This window comes from Tachypleus tridentatus, chromosome 9 (genome assembly GCF_004210375.1).
Source record: "Tachypleus tridentatus isolate NWPU-2018 chromosome 9, ASM421037v1, whole genome shotgun sequence".
NCBI classification, from domain to species: Eukaryota; Metazoa; Arthropoda; class Merostomata; order Xiphosura; family Limulidae; genus Tachypleus; species Tachypleus tridentatus.
The window spans coordinates 32830270-32852157 of record NC_134833.1 but is presented as its reverse complement, the minus strand read 5'-3'; the positions used below and the strand labels follow the sequence as shown (position 1 = coordinate 32852157).

Below are 21888 nucleotides of genomic sequence, written 5' to 3'. Positions count from 1 at the left end.
TAATTCAAAAATCCTTGATAATCACATATAATCAAATCTTGATAGCACTGATAAATATAAATTAAATTGTGAATTTAATTTACATTGAATTTTGTCTCTGATTCAAATCCCAGAAGATCCCCCAATTTATTATGTAATGTGTCATAATTTCAAAAACCTGAAACTGAGTTAACTGATAATTTAGATTTAGAAGGTAATTAAATGTCGATATGTATCATATTTATAAAACTTGCTAACAAGGAGGATTCATGATGAATGAATTAATACTGAACTGATATCAGATACAATTCACTTAACATGGAACTGTTTTCTTCGTTTTCTGTTAGCCATATTCCGTGATATCCACTGCTGAAATTATATACTACTTTCGTAAAAATGCTAATATCCGATTTGAATTCGCTGAATTTAATTGGTTTGTAATGTTAGAAATAAAATATCTGAAGTTCCCGATTACACCAATCACAGTTGTAGCTTCCAAGATTTTTAGCACCCTAATCAAAGCTAATATATGTACTGTCTCTTGGCGCATAATTGGTTATATTTATAAGCAGGAGGATAGTTTTTTGAAATTTTGAGTTTATGCAAAGATATAAACGATACGCCAGTGTTTACATACACACATGTATTGTTGATGCTTACACTCGGGGGATTTTCTACAATTTTAGTGAATAAGTGGGACTTTCACAATACAAATTTAATAGTATAAGTAATGTAGATTTCTAAATATAAAATTAACGTAAACGTTGATATTAATATAGATATGTGATTGTAATTCCTTCACTTACACCAAATTTTAATTTATTTGCTACCTTGCCCTTTAATTACTAGTTTCAAAGATTTTATCTAATTTGTATTTATTGCTCCAACTTTAAATACCCTAAAACTGCATTTAATACAATGGCTTTGATTATAGTATTTTTATATGAGCGTATATATACTTAGCGTTTATATGGTTGCCTGTGATTTCTTTTCAAAGGATTCTGTGGTAATTGAACGAGACGTACCTCGAATAACTCACATCTACGATGACTAACCTGTTTCTTTTCTTCACATTGGGGTTATTTTACACTATGTGTCTGTGATTTGTTGGTGATAAAAATAACACGTCAGCTCCCCCACCGTTTATTCGTGCTCTGTTTCTTTTTAAAGGGTCACTTATTGGCTGGGACACAGTGGCTACATATACAGATGAGAGTGGGACATCAGAACGATATTTCTTTTCTAAGTCCATAAAGGGCCACTTATTGGCTGGGACTCAGTGGCTACATATACAGATGAGAGTGGGACATCAGAACGATATTTCTTTTCTATGTCCATAAAGGGCCACTTATTGACTGGGACACAATGGCTACATATACAGATGAGAGTGGGACATCAGAACGATATTTCTTTTCTAAGTCCATAAAGGGCCACTTATTGGCTGGGACACAGTGGCTACATATACAGATGAGAGTGGGACGTCAGAACAATATTTCTTTTCTAAGTCCACCTATTTTTTCTTAAGTTTTTTATATTTTATTCACCTGATAATTGTATAAAGTATATAAAAATAGACTAAAATATATCTCAGAACGGCTGATATGGGTATTAACACTTTTATTGATAAGGAGAAAACCACGTCTCGACCTTCCTTGGTCATCTGAAGATGTGGGTTTCTCGTCATCAAGAACAATAGAGTAAGCAAATCACTTTATTTAAACATAAAGGGATACAAAAAAAAATAATTTGCAGCAAAGTTGTTATTTTGACATAGGGAATGTAAGAAAAAACAAATACAAAAATAATTTTAAGCGAAATGTTATAAATTTTCCAACATACTGTTTTCAAAAAGAAAACAGATAAATCAGTTTGCTATGAAAATAAAAATAATGAACAGTAAGAAAGCAGTTTGAAGTGGCAGTCATTATTATAGGTATTATTTGTACTTATGTGACCTTATGTCTTTTATTGAAACAAGTAATGCGTAGAGCATGGTTACTTTAACATTCATCACAATATGTGCGAACGTTTTTGGTCTTTTTGTCGGCTTCTTTTGCAGCCATTGTATTTCTTATTTCACTGAAGCAGCTAATGCATCTTTTACCAATTATTCTGTTTGACTTGTCTCATTCAGTGGAAGTTTTCATAACGTGCTATGGGTAGGCTCTTACTGCTCTTCTCCATGGTGTTACAATTGCTTGAGCATTTACTTGACACAATGATTCAATAATTGGTTTTAGAAACTCATGAAGCTGAAGTTTTTTTGGTGTCCTTTATTGAATAATACCAAAGCATTTCCCACTGCTATGTTTCGTAAAAACTCAAAGGAAATCTTATGACACCATCTAATGCTCTTTCTAAGTGGCTGGACATTTGATCGGATATGTCTATTCTTTGTTTTATGATATTAACATTGAAAACCATTTCTGGTTTTTTGGCATCCACATCACTGATTTTCCGTCCAATATCTTTGAAGCTCAGATCATGCTTCACTAACAACAGAAGAACAATACGTTTATTCTTCCATTTTGCAATCACAATTTATCCTCTTGTTAGTGATCTACAATTTTTACCTTCTTTACTTTCGCACTTATAATTTCCTTGGGGTTAGTTACCCTTTCTGTTCATTTGAAACGTTCCCACAAAGTGGGCTGGATGCTTTGTTAAATCGATTAATGTGTAGAAATTACACTATATAACACAGATTTTGTTCCTGGATAGTATGTGTTATTTCATAATTGCTTATGCTGTAAAAGTACAGAAAATGGCCATTATTCCCTTCAAACTTTGCTTTTATGACATTGGATAATGAAATTTAGAAATTAACTTATTTTCTGTGTAAAAACGGGTAAATTTTCACATTTTCATTCACATAAGGTCTGAATAAAACAACATATGAATCAAGATTTACATGCATTTTTACTAAAGTTATACAAAAATGTTTAGAAGTGAGTAGTTTTTCGAGATTTGCAACTGTAATATATGTGAATGGAGTGGCTGTGGCATAGCCAATGATAGCTACAGATGAAAAAAGTAGTAGAAAACAAGTACATGAAGGGAGTGGCTGTGGCATAGCTGATGATAGCCACAGACGAAAAAAGTAGTAGAAAACAATTATATGAAGGGAGTGGCTGTGGCATAGCTGATGATAGCCACAGATGAAAAAAGTAGTAGAAAACAATTACATGAAGGGAGTGGCTGTGGCATAGCTGATGATAGCCACAGATGAAAAAAGTACTAGAAAACAGTTACATGAAGGGAGTGGCTGTGGCATAGCTGATGATAGTCACAGACGAAAAAAGTAGTAGAAAACAATTTTTATGAAGGGAGTGGCTGTGGCATAGCTGATGATAGCCACAGATGAAAAAAGTAGTGGAAAACAATTATGTGAAGGGAGTGGCTGTGTCATAGCTGATGATAATAGCAACAAATGAAAAAAGTAATAGAAAACAAATTACATGAAGGAGTGGCTGTGGCATAGCTGATGATAATACAGATGAAAAAATAGTAGAAAACAATTACATGAAGGAGTGGCTGTGGCATAGCTGATGATAGCCACAGATGAAAAAAAGTAGTAGAAAACAATTACATGAAGAGAGTGGCTGTGGCATAGCTGATGATAGCCACAGATGAAAAAAAAGTAGAGAAAACAATTATATGAAGGGAGTGGCTGTGGCATAGCTGATGATACCACAGATGAAAAAAAGTAGAAAACAATTACGTGAAAGAGTGGCTGTGGCATAGCTGATGATAGCCACAGATGAAAAAAAAAGCTAAAAACAGTTACATGACGGGAGTGGCTGTGGCATAGCTGATGATAGCCACAGACGAAAAAAGTAGTAGAAAACAATTTTTATGAAGGGAGTGGCTGTGGCATAGCTGATGATAGCCACAGATGAAAAAAGTAGTAGAAAACAATTATGTGATGGAGTGGCTGTGGCATATCAATGATAGCCACAGATGAAAAAAAGTAGTAGAAAACAGTTATATGAAGGGAGTTACTGTGGCATAGCTGATGATAGCCACAGATTATAAAAGTAGTAGAAAACAATTATGTGAAGGGAGTGGCTCTGCTATAGCTGATGATAGCCACAGATTGTAAAAGTAGTAGAAAACAATTATGTGAAGGGAGTGGCTGTGTCATAGCTGATGATAATAGCAACAAATGAAAAAGTAATAGAAAACAAGTACATGAAGGGGAGTGGCTGTGGCATAGCTGATGATAGCCACAGATGAAAAAAAATTAGTAGAAAACAATTACATGAAGGGGTGGATGTGGCATAGCTGATGATAACCACAGATGAAAAAAAGCACTAGAAAACAATTACATGAAGGGAGTGGCTGTGGCATAGCTGATGATAACCACAGACGAAAAAAAGCAGAAAACAATTTATATGAAGGGAATGGCTGTGGCATAGCTGATGCAGCCACAGATGAAAAAAGTAGTAGAAAACAATTATATGAAGGGAGTGGCTGTGGCATAGCTGATGATAGCCACAGATGAAAAAAGTAGAAAAAACAATTACGTGAAAAGAGTGGCTGTGGCATAGCTGATGATAGCCACAGATGAAAAAATATAATAGAAAACAATTATATGAAGGGAGTGGCTGTGGCATAGCTGATGCTAGCCACAGATGAAAAAAAGCAGAAAACAATTATGATGAAGGGAGTGGCTGTGGCATAGCTGATGATAACCACAGATGAAAAAAGTAGTAGAAAACAATTACGTGAAAAGAGTGACTGTGGCATAGCTGATGATAGCCACAGATGAAAAAAAGCACCAGAAAACAATTACATGAAGGGAGTGGCTGTGGCATAGCTGATGATAGCCACAGACGAAAAAAGTAGTAGAAAACAATTATATGAAGGGAGTGGCTGTGGCATAGCTGATGATAGCCACAGATGAAAAAAGTAGTAGAAAACAGTTATATGAAGGGAGTTACTGTGGCATAGCTGATGATAGCCACAGATTATAAAAGTAGTAGAAAACAGTAGTAGAACAATTATGTGAAGGGAGTGGCTGTGGCATAGCCGATGATAATAGCTACAGGTGAAAAAAGTAGTAGAAAACATTACATGAAGGGAGTGGCTGTAGCGTAGCTGATGATAGCCACAGATGAATAAAGAAGTACAAACCAATTATATGAAGGGTGTGGCTGTGGCATAGCCGATGATAGCCATAGATGAAAAGCGTGTGGTAGAAGACAATTATATGAAGGGAGTGATTGTGGCATAGCTGATGAGAGAAAGCTTTTGAAAAGAAATGAACAAATATGTGAAAGTCAAAGTAGTGCTGAACAACTAAAAGGGACTGCTACTAGAGAAACTGTACAAAACAGCCAGTGGTAGTAAGTCATCTCTTGTAAGAAGGAAACATGAAAATAATTTTAGTTCTTTATTCGAAAAGAATGGGGAAGGGGAATAGAAAGTGTAGTTCACCTTTTAAAACGAAACTGTTATCCAGTTAATCATCCAATGTTTAGAAAATAAAGTTAGACTCGGAAATATTTGTTCATTAATGTAACAGTGTTTAGTTTTCTTGTGACTGTTGTAGACAGTCATTATTACAATTAAATATTGTTCAAGATTGTTACAGTATCACTACCCATTATGGAACTCTAGTATGTCAAGTCCCCAAAATAACTGTTTTCAGTGTTACTATGATTTCATATTTCTATTCCTACATTTTTCTCTATCAAAACAGTCTCAGAATATCAAAATGGTGTTGATAAAGTGTTATGTGTATATATATTTAATAAAACATTTACTTTATTTATTTTAAAGGTTTCATTATATTCAGTCATAGTTTAGGATGATTAGGACACAATAACCCATTTTATTATATCAAGTCTAAAAGTGGACATTTTTTAGTGGTACATTTTACTGTATTTTTATTATTAAATTTTTATTGTTATGAATACATGTAATCGTTGTTTATGATGAAAGAGATAAAAATATTGATTTTATTAATTAAAAGTGAGAGATGACAAATTTAGGCGAAGGCGAATATTTTTCAAATTCATAGCTTCTCGTAGTTTGTAGAATTTTGTGAACGATGTATGTATAGGCGAACAAGTGAACATAAGTTAGGAAAAAAGTTAAATTAGTAAAAGAGAAGTTAGTCTACGTAACTGTTAAAGCAGCGAGAAAAACGCAGGAGGTTCTAGAATTGTGACATCAATTTAAAACAATTGAACTGCATACATAACGTATGACTTCTACCGAATTATGCAACGACATATGTTATACGTCTTACCATTAAAATAAAAACTAAATAATTATTTATCTTAGATAACATAAATGAACTGAATAATAACTTACACTAGACAGTCTTGTAAATCCAATAAAAAATTAAGGACATGGTTGATATATTTATCTGATGGGCCGTTTACTGATGATTGAGAAACAACGTCGAGGTAGTTACAAGCAGAGACTATGGGGAACCTTAAGGATTTAGGTTTGTGAATTTTTAGTCAGTATAGAAAATGGCAACTTTAGGGGTATTGCAGTATAAGGATTTTGGCATAGGGTGGATGATGGTTACATTTGATTAGTTTTTCTATAATATCCTAGATAGTTTCTAAAACTAAGATGATTATTATCGCGTAGAGTTTGTGCAAGGTGGAGTCATTTATTTGTCTGTTGGTCAGTTAATATATTCTTGTTGGCTCGTGAATATACGAATCCTTTTTATGAAGCACAACAATACAACCTTTATTGACAGGTTTGGTGATAACATTTTTGCAGGTTTTCAAAATAGATAAAGTAAGTCTCCCATCTCTGGATAATTTGAACTTTGTGCATGCCTTATTAAATTTAATAATATGGATTTCAGTAGACGTTGTGTTATCTATGTTGAATCAATGGGGAAAGTGTCATTAGAGGTGAATCCAAATGTGGTGGAAGTTAAGGCTGTATAGGAAATAATGTTCAAATAAGCTTTTAAATAACAATGTGTTAGAATTTTTCCACGTCAATCTTTGTAAAACCTTCATCCGATTGTTCGCGATAGGAGCACAAAGTCCTTTCAATAGAACAGTGTTCAGCTTCCATATAAGAATGATCATCTATCTTTTTGTTACAAGTCTTTTCAGACTTTCGATCATAAATGACCAAAGGGAAACGTAGTTTTGTTTATTTGTTGAACTTCTGAAAACCGTGTGATATCCATTGTTGAAGCCCTGTTTTTTTCCGTTTCTGAATAAATGGTTAGTTTACACGAAACTAGATGTATGCGTAGGTAGTTCATGTCTTTTGTATTTAAATTCTGTTTTTTACCAAAAGCCTTTAAGATTGAACGAATTAGAGATTTATAACAATTGCAGAGTTTGCTGGTTATGTAGTGAGTATAAGAAATAATTTTAGATTCCAAAGATAAAATATTCTGGAGACATTTGTTGAGATCAGTTATACAACTAAATAGACCTTGTGACAGATTTATTATTATACATTTAATTTGATATTGATATTTGTGCAAGTTAAATTCATATTTAGAAATGTAGGTAACTTATACCGTTAAATCTGTATTATGAAATCCACGTCTCTTTACTTAAAGCTGTAGAAGTAATTCGTGATGACGAGAATTTAAAGTTGTAGAACAGGGGTGTGCAACATGCGGCCCGCGGGCTTCAACCCGGCCCGCCAAGCCATTTAGTGTGGCCCTAGTTGTTGTAATCTAACCATGTGGCCTGATCTGTAATCCAACGCAAATGGAATATTTTAAAAGCATCGATCCTACGGGATTCCCAGGCTTCGACTCGACAAACTTCTAAAATTATCTTTGCTAGAGAGGAGCAGGCCGAATTCGATTGGTCGGCCTCCTTAGGGCATGAATAGGTGACGTGCACTAGCACTATTGTCTACGACTCAACGTCATGTCCTGAACCTCGCCTTCGCCCGCTGGCTACAATTTTCCCTAACCTCTGCTGTCCGTCATTCATTATTGGTGAAAATTTTATTACCTTTTACAGTTACTACAAGAGATTGAAGGTAAATTGATTATTATTTAGCATATTGTTGTGACTTTACTGAATTTATTAAAATTTTTGCTTTCAGATGCATCTGATTCTATGTACAGTGTGACCTCGTTATTCGCGGGGTTACGTTCTTTACCCTCCGCGAATAGCGAAAACCGCGAATATTGGACGCAGTTTTAAAACGTATATGTATGCGATTATATACTATATGAAATGCTTCCCAAACACTAATGATACTTATACTCATTGATGCAGTAATAATGTAGCAATATTGCATACTGTTATGTATTTCACTAAATTGTACCGTGCGTTACCGGGCTGTGCTTTGCCGTTTGCGTTGTTGGGGAAGCTGAGGCAGTCAGCCAATAGCAGTCCAATCTTGTTTGGTGAAGACGACAATTGATAAAAAATGGCTTGATTGAGTAAATACAACAGAAATCTCCTCGAAAAGCCCTTTCAGTCTCTGTGACCTACAAAACGCAGTTCGCGCATAACCCGCGAATATGCGGGGCCGCGAATGGCGAACCGCGAATAGGCGAGGTCACACTGTATTTTGCTATTCTCAATTAATTTAAGTACCGGAAGGCTATGATCGGGATGCCAATTTAGAAACATGTGTTTCTGTCCATAAGAGGTTCCATGTGTAAATATATTCTATGTTTTTTTCTACTTTGCTATTTTCGTGAGAATAATTTTTGTTTTGATTTCAGGGCTAGTAAAATGTCAGCAGTTAAGAAACGAAAAATTGATGATGAGGGAAGGTTATTCAACAGTGAATGGTGCACAAAATATCTTGTTGTCCCACATAATCAAGGTGTTGTCTGCCTCGTCTGTCAAACTACAATTGCAGTCATGAAAGAGTACAATATTAAGCGACATTACGCAACTAAGCACTCCTCCCAGTTTGATGAAATTGTTGGTCAGGCACGAAAGGACAAAATTGAACATTTAAAAACATCCATTGAAAAGCAACAAGGTGTTTTTACCACTTTCAAGAAAAATTCAGAACTGGTGACAAAACTGAGTTTTAAGCTTTGTGAATGTATGGCAGAAAAGGGAAAGCCTTTCAGTGATGGAGAATTTATTAAAATTGTTTAACAATATTCACAGAATATGCATGTCCAGAGAAAAAATATTTGGTGGAGCAAACTAGCCTTTCCCGCTTTACTGTCTCACGCAGGACAAAAAATCTTTCAGAGGACATCAAAGAAACTTTGAAAGAGAGATTGAATTCGTGTGAAGCTTTCAGTCTGGCTTTGGATGAAAGCACTGATATCAATGACACATCCCAACTTGTCATTTTCATCAGAGCTGTTACTGCAGGCTTTGATGTTTTCGAAGAGTTTTAGATATGGCAAGCCTTTCCTCCACAACCACAGGACAGGATATTTGTGAACAAGTGCTTAAGGTTGTGGAAAAGTTTGAACTGAATCCTTATAAATTATGTGGTGCTACAACAGATGGTGCTCCTTCCATGACAGGTAGGACAAATGGATTCACCAAGAAATTTCTAACTGCAATTGGAGCACAAGACGTAGTTGTAAGCCATTGCATTATTCACCAAGAGAGCTTGTGCACCAAAGTTCTGGATTTTGCAGAAGTCATGAAAAATGTCGTCCAATGCGTAAATTATATTCGAACACGAGGATTAAATCATCGACAATTTAAAACTTTTTTAGATGAGCTGGACAGTGAGTATTCAGATGTTTTGTACTTCTCTGCTGTACGTTGGCTTAGTAGAGCTGCTACTTTGAAGAGATTCTGGAATCTGCGAGAGGAGATTAAGTTCTTCATGGAGAGCAAACGTCAGAATGTGGACTTCTTGAGCAATGAGAACTGGCTGAATGACTTAGCATTCCTCACAGACATTACACAGCATCTGTCTGATTTAAACTTAAAACTACAAGGGAAAAGTCAACTTGTGAATAAGTTGTTTGAGCATATTTGTGCTTTTGAGAAGAAATTGGAACTTTTCCAGGTTCAGTTGAGAAGAGCCATATTGACCCATTTTACATGTCTTGCAACCAGGAAACTGGAATTTCCTAATCTGGATTGCACCAAATATGGAACCAGTGTACAAAAGCTGCGTGATGAGTTTGCAAACAGATTTCCAGATTTCAGACAAACTGAAATTAGATTGAAATTGTTCGCTCAACCTTTGATTTGGCAGTGGAAGACAGTCCTGATGATTGCCAAATGGAACTCATTGAACTGCAGGCTGACATGGACACTAAAAGGAAATTCTCTGAAAACAGTTTGCTAGACTTTACAAACTCTGTGTACGTGAAAAGTTTCCCAATTTGTCCCGTCATGCACAAAGAATTGCCTCCCTTTTTGGTAGCACCTACTGCTGTGAGCAATTTTTCTCCAAAATGAAGCTCATCAAAACTAAATGTAGAAGTCAGCTGACTGATGAACATTTGACCAGTCAGTTAAGAGTGGCAACCACTTCTGTCAAAGCTGATATTGACAAGCTCTGCAAGGACTCTAAATTTCAAGTGTCGCACTAAAATGATCACTCATGCAAAAATATAAAATATTATTGCTTGCATTTTGAGAATTTTTTTTAATTTATTGTGCATGTACACGAATAAGCTTGTTTTTTAAGTGGCCCCGCTTGAATACAGTGCAATCTTACAAGTGTAAAGCTTTATCAAAATAGATGGCTACGTGTAGGAACTGACTGTGAAATGCTATCTAGAGGTTGTACAGTTTTATTATTTATAATGCATATCTACAGGGTGGCCCGTAAGTCTTTACCCATCCAAATATCTCATGTATCCAGTATATCTGTGTGCTGTCCCTCATTCTCGCTGCATAATATTATACGACGCCATGTTCGGTGAGACATTTTCAAGTGTAAATGGGCTTACATTGGCCATATTTCTTTGAAAAAACAAAACAAATTTATAATACATACGTAATTGACTATAACATATGGATGGGTAGGGACTTACGGTCCACCCTGTACAGATAGAAGAGAACTCCAGTCTAGCGACTACGTAGTTTTCTTATCACAAAATACGTGTATGTATTTAATTTCAAGAAGGAACTAAGAAAAGAATTGGAACGACTGAATCTTTGTGGTTTTCCCATCATGACAGACGCGTACTTCAGAACTGTGTACTTCCGAATACAATTTTCTATTTAAAATAAGATGCATGTAGAAGCGGTGTTTTATCTACCGGCTTCCGTGTTTTGTGGGACCGAAGTGCAGTCTACAGACAGTATAAATTTATTTTTACTGTACATACTTACCTGTAGAAACAAACTAAAGTCTAGTTGCAACGTGGTTTCCTTATCAAAATAAATTCTGCATGTTGGATCGAATGCAATCTAATGATAGCCGTATTAAGACTATATATTTACCATCACTAAAAGGTGAATGTTATAGTTCTTCACTGATCGATGTATTAGGATTAAACACAAAGCTACACAATGGAATATTTGTGCTTTGCCTACCACGAGTATCGAAACCTGTTTTTTTGTGGTGTGAGTCCGCAGACGTACCACTGGGGAAGGGGGGTGGTCGTTATAGTGCTTACAGGTATAAATGAGAAGTTGTGTATATATAAGTGAATATTTACACGGATATGAAAATTATTATAATGTCATATATTATAATAAATCTTAAATTGTAATGGGTCTTTATAAGAAATGAAATAAGAATGATTATAGAAGTTGATACACCTTAAGTATACAGACATTTATATTAGAAAATTATTACATTTATATCACAAAACTGATTTTTTATTGAAGATAAAATGTATATATATAATTATATCGTACAAGACATAATTATACTTTATTCTTGTCTACATAATACTACTACAGAATTCGTACCCTGATCAAACTTTTATTAGAACAAATAAAAACTGAACACAAACAACAGCGACAAAAACTACAATTAAAGTTCATTTTTCCTACAGCGTTAAAAATACACTTAAAAATACAAATATATTTACTAGCTGTGATATATAGATTATAAGAAAAATAATATATAAGTCAAACACGCGAATCTTAGCAGTGTTTATCAATAGATAAATATACGCAGCATCCTTATAAAAGTTTGTTGTTATAACAGAGAATATAGTATCTAACTAAAATTTATAAAAGTTGTAGTTTCAATAGCTTGATGGACTTCTCAATTCAAATATACAACAAACTAGAACGCAGAGGATGGTTAATAAATTATTTCATTAATAGTTATAAAATGTTCTATTTTTTTAGATTTAACAAAAGATACTATACATTTTCACAAGAACGTTTATTGAAAAATGTAAAAGTAATTGTTTGTCCCTAATTAGGTTGGCAGTGGGAATTCAATTCTTAGACTACTCTTTCACTAACGGATAGTGGAATTGACCATAATATTATAACGCCCCCACGGCTGAAAAGGCATGAATGTTTGGTGTGATTTAGATTCGAATCCGCGAATCTCAGGTTACGAGTCGAGTGCTCCTAATCACCTGGCCATGCCGGCCCATAAAATTAATAAGTATTATTATTTTAAATGTATTTGAATTATGTATATTAAATATGTAATAAGTAATTAAGTTAAACAGGCCATTATTCGAGAGCGAATGCAACGTGGCCAATTTTGACATCTGAAAGGTCGAAAATTGTCTTTATCAGTGCTTGAAATCTGCAAAAAGCAATTTTTTACCAAATCCTATGTACGTTGGTTCATACGTGAAAAATTCACGAAAACCCCAAACTGTACTTTCCTCGCTGAAAACTTGACCAAAAAACAAAAAATCGAAAATTGTCTGTATCTCTGTTTTGGACCTGTAAAAAGTAGCTTTGTAGCACATCCGATGTAAATTGGCCAAGATATGGTGCGTGATTGTTCAAATACCCTAAAATTATTGTTTTGTGGCGTCTTGATTCCCTTAAAATAAGCACGTACAACATTTTTACGTGTCGGTGTGTGTTTACATACGAAAAATATCGTAGTATACTAAATTTAATATAAACTGGTAGCAAAAAAGCTAAGTAATTGAACAAATCTTTTAAAAGTATCGGTTCATTTAACCTTTTGACCCCCATTAAAATGACCAAAAAGTAGTGTTCCCATATTTTTATATGTATATGTATGATAATTATAAAAAATTTCGTTTTACCGTATTCCATGTAAATTGGCCTAAATACAGTGGAGTAATTGTGAGAAACAGCAGACGTTATGCCTTTCAGTTTGTTTCGAATTTAGCAAAAAGCTACACGAGAACTAATTGCATTAGCCGTCCCTAATTTAGCAGTGTAAGACTAGACTAGTCATCACCACCCACCGCCAACTCTTGGACTACTATTTTACTGACGAATAGTGGGATTAACTGTCACATTATACCACCCCCACGGTTGAAAGAACGAGCATGTTTCATGTGACGGTGATTAAAACCTGCGCGCCTCGGATTATGAGTCGAGTACCTTAACCACCTGGCCATGCCGGGCCTACAAGAAGGAATAAAACTCTTCAATTCTGCCTTTTTGTGACACCTTGACTTCTATAATTATTTAAAATGGGCAACTTCACCCCATTTTTGTTCGTGGGACGTTTAGAAAAGTATTTACCAAGTCTCAAGTAAGTTGTCCAAAACACGGCCGAGTAATTGACCAAAACCTCAATATTATACTTTGTTTGTGAGTTGTAACTTCTTAAAAAGACTCAAAATGAGCAATTCAACTCTTTTTTGCATGTCAGTGTGTTGGACGTATGAAAAATTATATTTTTTCCAATTTAATCTTTGTTGCTGTAAGTTTGAACCGACAGAAGACCAAAATATACATTTTTTGGGTTTTATCTTTGATCTCGTCAACTCCTTTAAAATGCCGAAATGAAAAAAAAGGAAAGGTATCTAGGCCTATTGGATCAAGTATAACTCTAGTAATCTAGTTTGAAGTAAATCTGCTGAGACATAAAGGAATGGCAGTAGATATAAAGGAAGAAACCATAAAAACAGTTTACCATAAAAAACAGTTTACCACTGTTTTCCGCCAAACGAAAAAATCGTACTTCCCTTAAAACCGCGTAGCTAATACACAAATGAAGATATCTGCAATCGGGAAATGGCGTCGTAATCAGCTGATCTGTGCGAACCTAGCGACACCAAGCGGATTTCCCTGGAACCACCTGGAGGAGCCGCGCAATTCAAACAGTCCGCATATTTTTTGAACAGACCTCGTACTTATGATGCTGAACAATTAGTTTATTTACTATTGTAACAACAATGAGGTAAATATATATTGGAAACACGCATAAATATTGACAGTTACAGTGCGTTATTATTTATCTGCTAAATCTAGTAATTATTAATATTTGAAAAATAACATAGTTTTTTTTAGAAGAAAGTTCATTTGCTGATTTATATTTTCTCTCTGTTTAGGAAAATTGAGCTTTGGTGTATGGATTTATTAGTTTTTGCGACAAACTTGCTAATGGAGTAGGCATTTTATTTGTACAGCATCTGCATTCGTAAGTTATAATTATTTTTCTTATACTGTGTTTTTGTGGTGTTCATTATAGACCAGAAGTAACTTTAATTTCTTTTTTTACAAAATGAACATTTGTGTTTGTTTTGAATTTCGCGCAAAGCTACACGAGGGCTATCTGCGCTAGCCGTCCCTAATTTAGCAGTGTAAGACTAGAGGGAAGGCAGCTAGTCATCACCACTCACCGCCAACTCTTGTGTTACTCTTTTACCAACGAATAGGGGAATTGACCATCACATAATAATGCTCCCATGGCTGAAAGGGCAAGCATGTTTGGTGTGACGTGGATTGAACCCGCGACCGTCAGATTAAGAGTCGAGTGCCTTAACCACCTGGCCATGCCGGGCCAATGAACATTTACCATGTTATGTGTACAAGCAGTAAATCTCCTGTCTGATTAATAGGAAACTTTAAAGTATATTACAAGTACGCCCCCAGTGTTACAGTCGTATGTCTGCGGAATTACAACACCAGAAACCAGGTTTCGGTACCCATGGTGGGCAGAAGAGATAGTTCATTCTGTGGCGTTGTGCCAAAGTACAAGCAAACAAACCATAACAAGCTGAAGTGTAGATTATTGTTGTTGTATAATTGATAGTATATAAAGTTTAATATATTTTGGAAACAACTACTGCCTCAGCTGCACGCTTCTGAAACCGGATCTGTAAAAGGAAAACATCAAAACTCGTAGTAACAAAATAATCTCGATCTTCCATGACAAGATTAGTCCGATCTTCACGAGCGGGGCGAAGGGATATGAAAACATTTTCGAACATCCAACTTGGGACAGCACGCTTGTAGCGCTCTATCCTCAAAACTGAACACCTGACGCGGTTTCTCGTTCTGGAAACAACAAAAAGTCCATATAATGGACAAGTTAGATGTATTACAGACGGAAGCAGATATTTTTATTCTTCTATTAAGTACACTTTTTAACATATTATTGGCAGAATTGAAGAGTTTTATTCCTTCTTGTAGGCCCAGCATCGCCAGGTGGATAAGGCACTCGACTCGTAATCTGAGGGTCGCGGGTTTGAATCCCCGTCGCACCAAACATGCTCGCCCTTTCAGCCGTGGGAGAGTTATAATGTAACGACCAATCCCACTATTCGTTGGTAAAAGAGTAGCCCAAGAGTTGGCGGTGGGTGATGATGACTAGCTGCCTTCCCTCTAGCCGTACACTGTTAAATTAGGGACGACTAGCGCAGATAGCCCTCGAGTAGCTTTGCGTGAAATTCAAAACAAACCAAAATCAATTCTTCTTGTAATAAACAACTTCAGTATGGCTCAGAAAGTATTATACAGTATAGTACAGAAAATTAGTAAACAGAGTGTTAAGTTATATTAAGTGTATTTTGGATATGCAATTCAGAATATCACGTGACTACCACAACCTATGTGAAATCGCAGTACAGCAGCATCTATTGCAAATGTATTTTGGCATTTTTGCCTTTTCGTAGGTAGTGTGATGCCATCTAAACTATAATCTTTTAGTTAGCATATGTTGCAGGCGAAAATATTGATACATTCAGATCACAGTCGTCAGATAGAGCATGACCAGACATAGTGACGCTAATCATTTTAAAATAGCCTCCGTATTATAGTAGAAATTATAATCCTTATATTCCTGAAAGACACTAAAATGGCATTACATAAGGAACATTTAATGTTGAAACTTAAACTGTTGTGATGTCAGTAAAACGTGCACATGCTGAGAGGGCAAGCATGTTTGGTGTGACAGGGATTCGAACTCAGATTACTTCCCAACTCCTCTATCATCTGAGGCTGGCAATTAGCAACTTACCTTGCAAATATTGTTCTTACTGTTTTCATTATGTTGTTTCTTGTTATAAATAACAATTTTCCATCTTTTCTTGACTTTTGCCATAATAATATTTCATGTTTTAATTGATTCACAATGTAGTGCTCCATATTCTTACTTGTTTATAATATCATAACTTTCTCATCTGATCTTGGATGAATAACCATCGAATTCCTCTACTTCCTAAATATATAAAAAATAGGAAAAGTGACAATTACACATTTACATCTAAATTTGGGACAATTGCCCCAAAGGTTTTTCTGAAAGAGAATGTAATACAAGAAAATGAGGTACGTGTGTTAGAGATGTTGAAGATTGCTGCTGAGAGTCTTCAAGATATGGTCGTTTACCTATTGAGTGTTTTTTCACTATTTTATTTAAATTTTTTGAAGGAGGATCCATAGGAAAAAAGAAAAATTTCAGTACCCACTATGGAGCCCTACGAAGGAACGCACTACAATGTCATGCAAGGACAATGCAGCAATGCCAGGGTTTCGTGAGCACTATACCCAAACACCAGCATCAGGCACAATGTCCACAACACCCATTGAGAACTTCCAACACTGATACTTGATTGACTCTAGCCCAAGTGGACCAGCCAATTGACCCAAGGGGCCACCCAAAGGCCGCCCGTCTACAGGAATTCAAGGCCAAAGTGGTGTGTTAGGATTGGACCCCTCAACCACCAGGATCCTCTCCTCCCCTTCACGGGTCGCCACGCACGGCAAACACGTGGGTGGATGTTTAGATCCCAGAGAAGGTATCCAGACAGAACAGAACCTTTCCTGGGAGGCCCCCTCACCACGTACAGGAATCCACACCGAAGGGTAAGAGTGATAAAAAGGCTTAAAGTTTCCACTTAACTGACATTTTGAACGTGAATCTTCTGTTTGAGACAAACCGTTATGCCAACGTGAACATAACAAACAGTCAAGTGTTACTGATGAAAGATGAATGACAAACAAGGTGGCTCTTATTAACAACTACAACTTGAAAAAGATAGTAAACATTAACCTTACTACCAAAGTTAAAATTGTAAAGCTAACATTTTCAGTTGCAAACTTTAAGAAGCAAAACACCTTAAGCAAGTCAACTATGTATTTAAGTCACCACAGTCATGTTATCAAACCAATTCCAAATAGTGTTGTACCGCTGTGTATGAACTGCTGTTATCTTAAAAACAAATCTAAGAGAAATTATCAAAATCCAGAGAAATAAACATTTTGTGGATATGTATGTTTTGATCGGTCCAGCATTTGCTCTGGTAATATAATCAGGTTGATCAAGAGTTTGAAATTTACTTTGGGAAATTTGAACATACTGATTTGCACACATTGTTTGATCTTATGCAGTGTTTTAATAAAAGTACATGGCTAATCATTTTGGTACAAGATTAGACATTCGAACAAAACAAGTATCATTTAATGTTGGCTTTAGCATAAATGGCAGCAAATCATTTATTTCACTGATTATTGGGAAGTTCCATTCCTGAAACACCTGAAGATAATTATTGAAATGTTGTGAATGAAAAAGAATTTCAGAGGGAAACTCACTCACGGGATAACAGTCTTGTATATTTCAAGAAACGTGAAACAAAACTATATGTAAATAGAAGACAAAAGATGGAAACATATCTAAAAAATATATCAAATCAATGATTACACTTAAATGCATACAAACCCAACCAAAACTGTTTAGTTAGTCAAGGCACACATATAACATTCCTTCTTTATCATATTCCTTTTATTATGCAAGTTAGAGTGTTACAAGTAACATGATTAAAAGAAAGGTTTATTTAAACTCAGTCATTTCCTCATTATAAAACTGAAGCTTGGTAAGAAAACTAAAATACATGAAATTATTTTTAACATCATTTCATTCAAATGAATATTGGTTTTCAGACAGGGCATTCAAGAAATCCTTTTTCTAACTGTTCCCTATACTTTTGTCTTGTTGGATGCTCCTCAGATGGTCGAAAATGGGCTTTCCAACATGGCTCACCAGCAAACAGTCTAATGACTTTTGCATAATTCTGTAAATGAATGAGAAAAGGTTTTAAAGGCAACATTCAAGATAAAAAATTAACTATAGGTCTAACTTCTAATCACAATTGTGAATTTTGAAGATGTATTTTGTTGTATTTAAGATAAAATGTCATTAAAACAAGTATACAAACACAATTTTATGGTTGATGTTATAAAATGGATTTAGAAGTAGGTTTCAATTGCCTTCATGAAAGTTTAACAACAAAAATTATAACTGAATGAAGATTAGAATGAATTCATAGATCATATGTACCTTTTCTCAGTTTCTTTTGTGCTAACTATATTGTATATTTCACATATGAAGGTAACTAATGGCATAATTATGATTGCTATATAGGTACTTTAGACTTGTTGCAATGGATATCATAATGGGAAACACAACAAGCACTTTATTAAAGCAGATCTTATTCCAAAAGTTACGTTAATGGAATGAAAGGATGAAAGAAGTAAATTTATTAATGATTTAAAATCAGTCTATGGAAAATGAAAAAAACATTTACCTTTAGTGTAAAATAACCACCATCTGATGAGTCAATCCAGATGCAATATATTAATTTAAAACCACAAGTGTTAAACACTGCACATACAAATACGTGTTGCTTCTTCATAGGTTCATAGGTAAATTAGTGGAATTTACTCATATCTTTAATATGGAACATTTTATATAAAACAAAGTTTTTATCATTGGCTGAAAGCTGTCTAACATTTAATATACTGCTGCTTTACAATAATACACCTCAATAAATAATTTCCCAATTTTCTAATTAATTAGTAAACAAGGTAGCCATACAAGATAACCACTTTTATGACTCATTGGTCAAAGGGTTAGGTAAGAAAAGGTAATATCAAGAGACACGGTGTATCATGTGACTGAAAAACCTGCAGGACACGCTGTGTTATTAATGAGTGATACAGATTTTCACTTTCTGTAGCTTGGACTGTGGTAACCTAAACTATCAAACATTAAATTTCAAAGCAATCCATTAACAAAAGACACAAGATATAAAATGTCCAATTTTAATCAAATTTATTCATACCTTTCTTCTTCACACTAAACATACACAAGTTTTATTTATTTTAAAAACAGAACTTTTATGGATTGTTTTCAAATCTGGTTCACTGATTGATCTTTATATCTTAAAATTCAGTATCAAAGTTGTGCTAGATACAAGTCACATGTGCAAATTTATCAAACAAAACTGCTTAAATTGACAAACTTTTACACACACGCAAGCAGAAACTTGCCCAACTTATTGGTTTAAACTTTTTACTACAGCTTCATCTTATAGTAAAAGTGGGTAATTTTGTTATCTTTGCCACAATACAACTGATTTACAGCAACAAAATGATACAGTGAAAGTATGTGCAGATATACGAGTTAGGCAAGGCAAACTAGACTACCAGTTTCTAATTCAAGTTTTCAAAAGAATCATAGAGGTGGATGGTTAATATTTTCCAACTACTAAATACAAATTTGCTAAATGTTATGAAGTTCTTTTCATTAAAGAACATGTAGTATTGTATATTAGCTTGGACAACTGGTGTAAATAATAATGTTTGGTATGTTTGTTCCAAGTGCATGATGACAAACTGTTAACCTACTTTTATAGTAACACCATGGAATGAAGTTATTGAGTTAATTTTCTTTCTAAAACAACCCTAATATTTTAAACAGATCTGGTTAGTTCTATAAAGTATAGGTCTGTTATGAATAATAAGGTTGCAATCTTACAGGTAATAATGTAGGTAACTATCAAGTATCACTTTCTTGCTTGCTGTGGTTTCTTGATATGTACCGGTAAAAAGTCATGATTTCCAATAAGAAATGTCACACATTTTATTTCACCCATTATTAATGCCCCAAATTGAACACAAACTAGAACCTGGATAACTGAATGAACATTTGCTACAAGATTCTTATCAATACTATAAGTGTAGCTATCAATTTGGTCAGCAATTTTGAGTTCATCTCTTTAAGTGGTCAGCTCAATCTTCTTTTAACTGCACTTTTTTTCACACCAAAGATGTTTTAGATTAGATACATACAATGAAAGTCGTAGTACATAACAAAGCAAGCTTAGACAAAGTGTAACAGGTGGGTTAGTAGGTGTAATTGTTAGTTTCAACTTATAAGTTACATGTTAATTTATTTCAAATCCAGGTTATGCAGTTGTGGGTTAAGCATACAAGTCACAAAATCAAAAAAATTTGTGTGCAGAGTAAAGAACCTTATTAAAAGGTAGTCGTAATACAACAAACCATATTTTAAATTACTGAGCAATTCGTCTAAAAAGATTCCAAATCTTGAAATAATCAAAATTGAAAACTATTAAAACTCTTTGTTCTGCATACTAATAATTTCATTAATAAGACATTGTATTCACTATACTGAACAGGTTATCTGTTGAAGTAATATAAAAAATTCCTTCAGGCATAGTTTCTCTTATACTAGTGGTTCACAAACTTTAATATCTTGAGAACGCCTTACATTAAAATGCCAAATCTTTCACCTTCCCTCCTAAAAATTAATGTTTTCCAGTGATTTTCTATCTTACTTGAGTACAAGTTATAAAAACAGTAATCTTAGAGATATGAAATTAGTTTTTCTTACAACACTTTTATTATTAAACTATGAAAACAACACTATTCCAAGATTTTGCTTTCATAACTTGCATCACTTTGATTTAATTTATTTAAATTAAATAGACCAACAAACTATTTAATTTTAAAAACAAAAATATATTCCCCATCACCTTTCCATTTCTCATGATGAGTCGTGAAGTTATAATTCACACTATGATGGATGAAGTTGCATTGATCATTACATCTCTTGGAAGTCCAAAACTAATGAAGACAGAGAGAGAGTCTCAGGTTTGGTTTGGCATTCAGTCTACTTCTAATTTTGGTTTTCAGATGTACACATGAGGAAAATGCTATCATACACAAGTATGTTGTGGAAAATAGTAATGAAACTGCATTAGCTTTTCCTGCCAGCAGAAGGTACTTATTTTCTTAAACTGAGCCAAATATTGATCAGTGACATTTCTCAAACTTATTTTCAGTTCATAATCACAAGAGACTCCAGTTAGTGTCTCATTGTATACATAATATTTGCAATGACATATTGGTACTATGAAAGAGGTTGTGTATCCAGTCATTATCATGACATCATTGGAAATTATTTCCTAAATGTTGTGCAATGTCCTTTTAGATGTGCAGTTATGTTGGTTTTAGTGCACTGATCCACTCAAAATTAATTTTCTGCCAGGAAATCATGGAGTACTGAAAGATTCAGTTTGGTTGTTTTCAAAGACTTATCCCAGAACTTTTTGTAATAGATCCAACTAAATCTTGCTGGTTGAAAATTGTTATACTGAGCTTTTAGAGACATAAATTAGGTTACTGATATTTGAGAAAAATGTCTGCTACATAAGCTAGATTATAAATCCATACATCTAATAAGGTGGAAAGAGACTGTTGAAGTAACTAGGATTTCCACTCTTGGCTGACAAATACACAAGGATTTTGCCCTGTGAAAGCTGTCTAATTTCAGTAAGGATCAAAGGACAATTGTGTG

General features: G+C 34.5%; 1 long non-coding RNA gene across 1 annotated transcript; it reads right to left on the bottom strand.

Annotated features, from left to right (window-relative positions):
* Positions 1-17819: 17819 nt before the first annotated feature.
* On the bottom strand, positions 17820-21612 carry LOC143225004 (uncharacterized). Its single transcript, XR_013013560.1, has 2 exons — positions 21065-21612; positions 17820-18298 (listed from the first exon to the last, which is right to left on the bottom strand). It is a non-coding gene; the product is annotated as an uncharacterized LOC143225004 (long non-coding RNA).
* Positions 21613-21888: the final 276 nt, after the last annotated feature.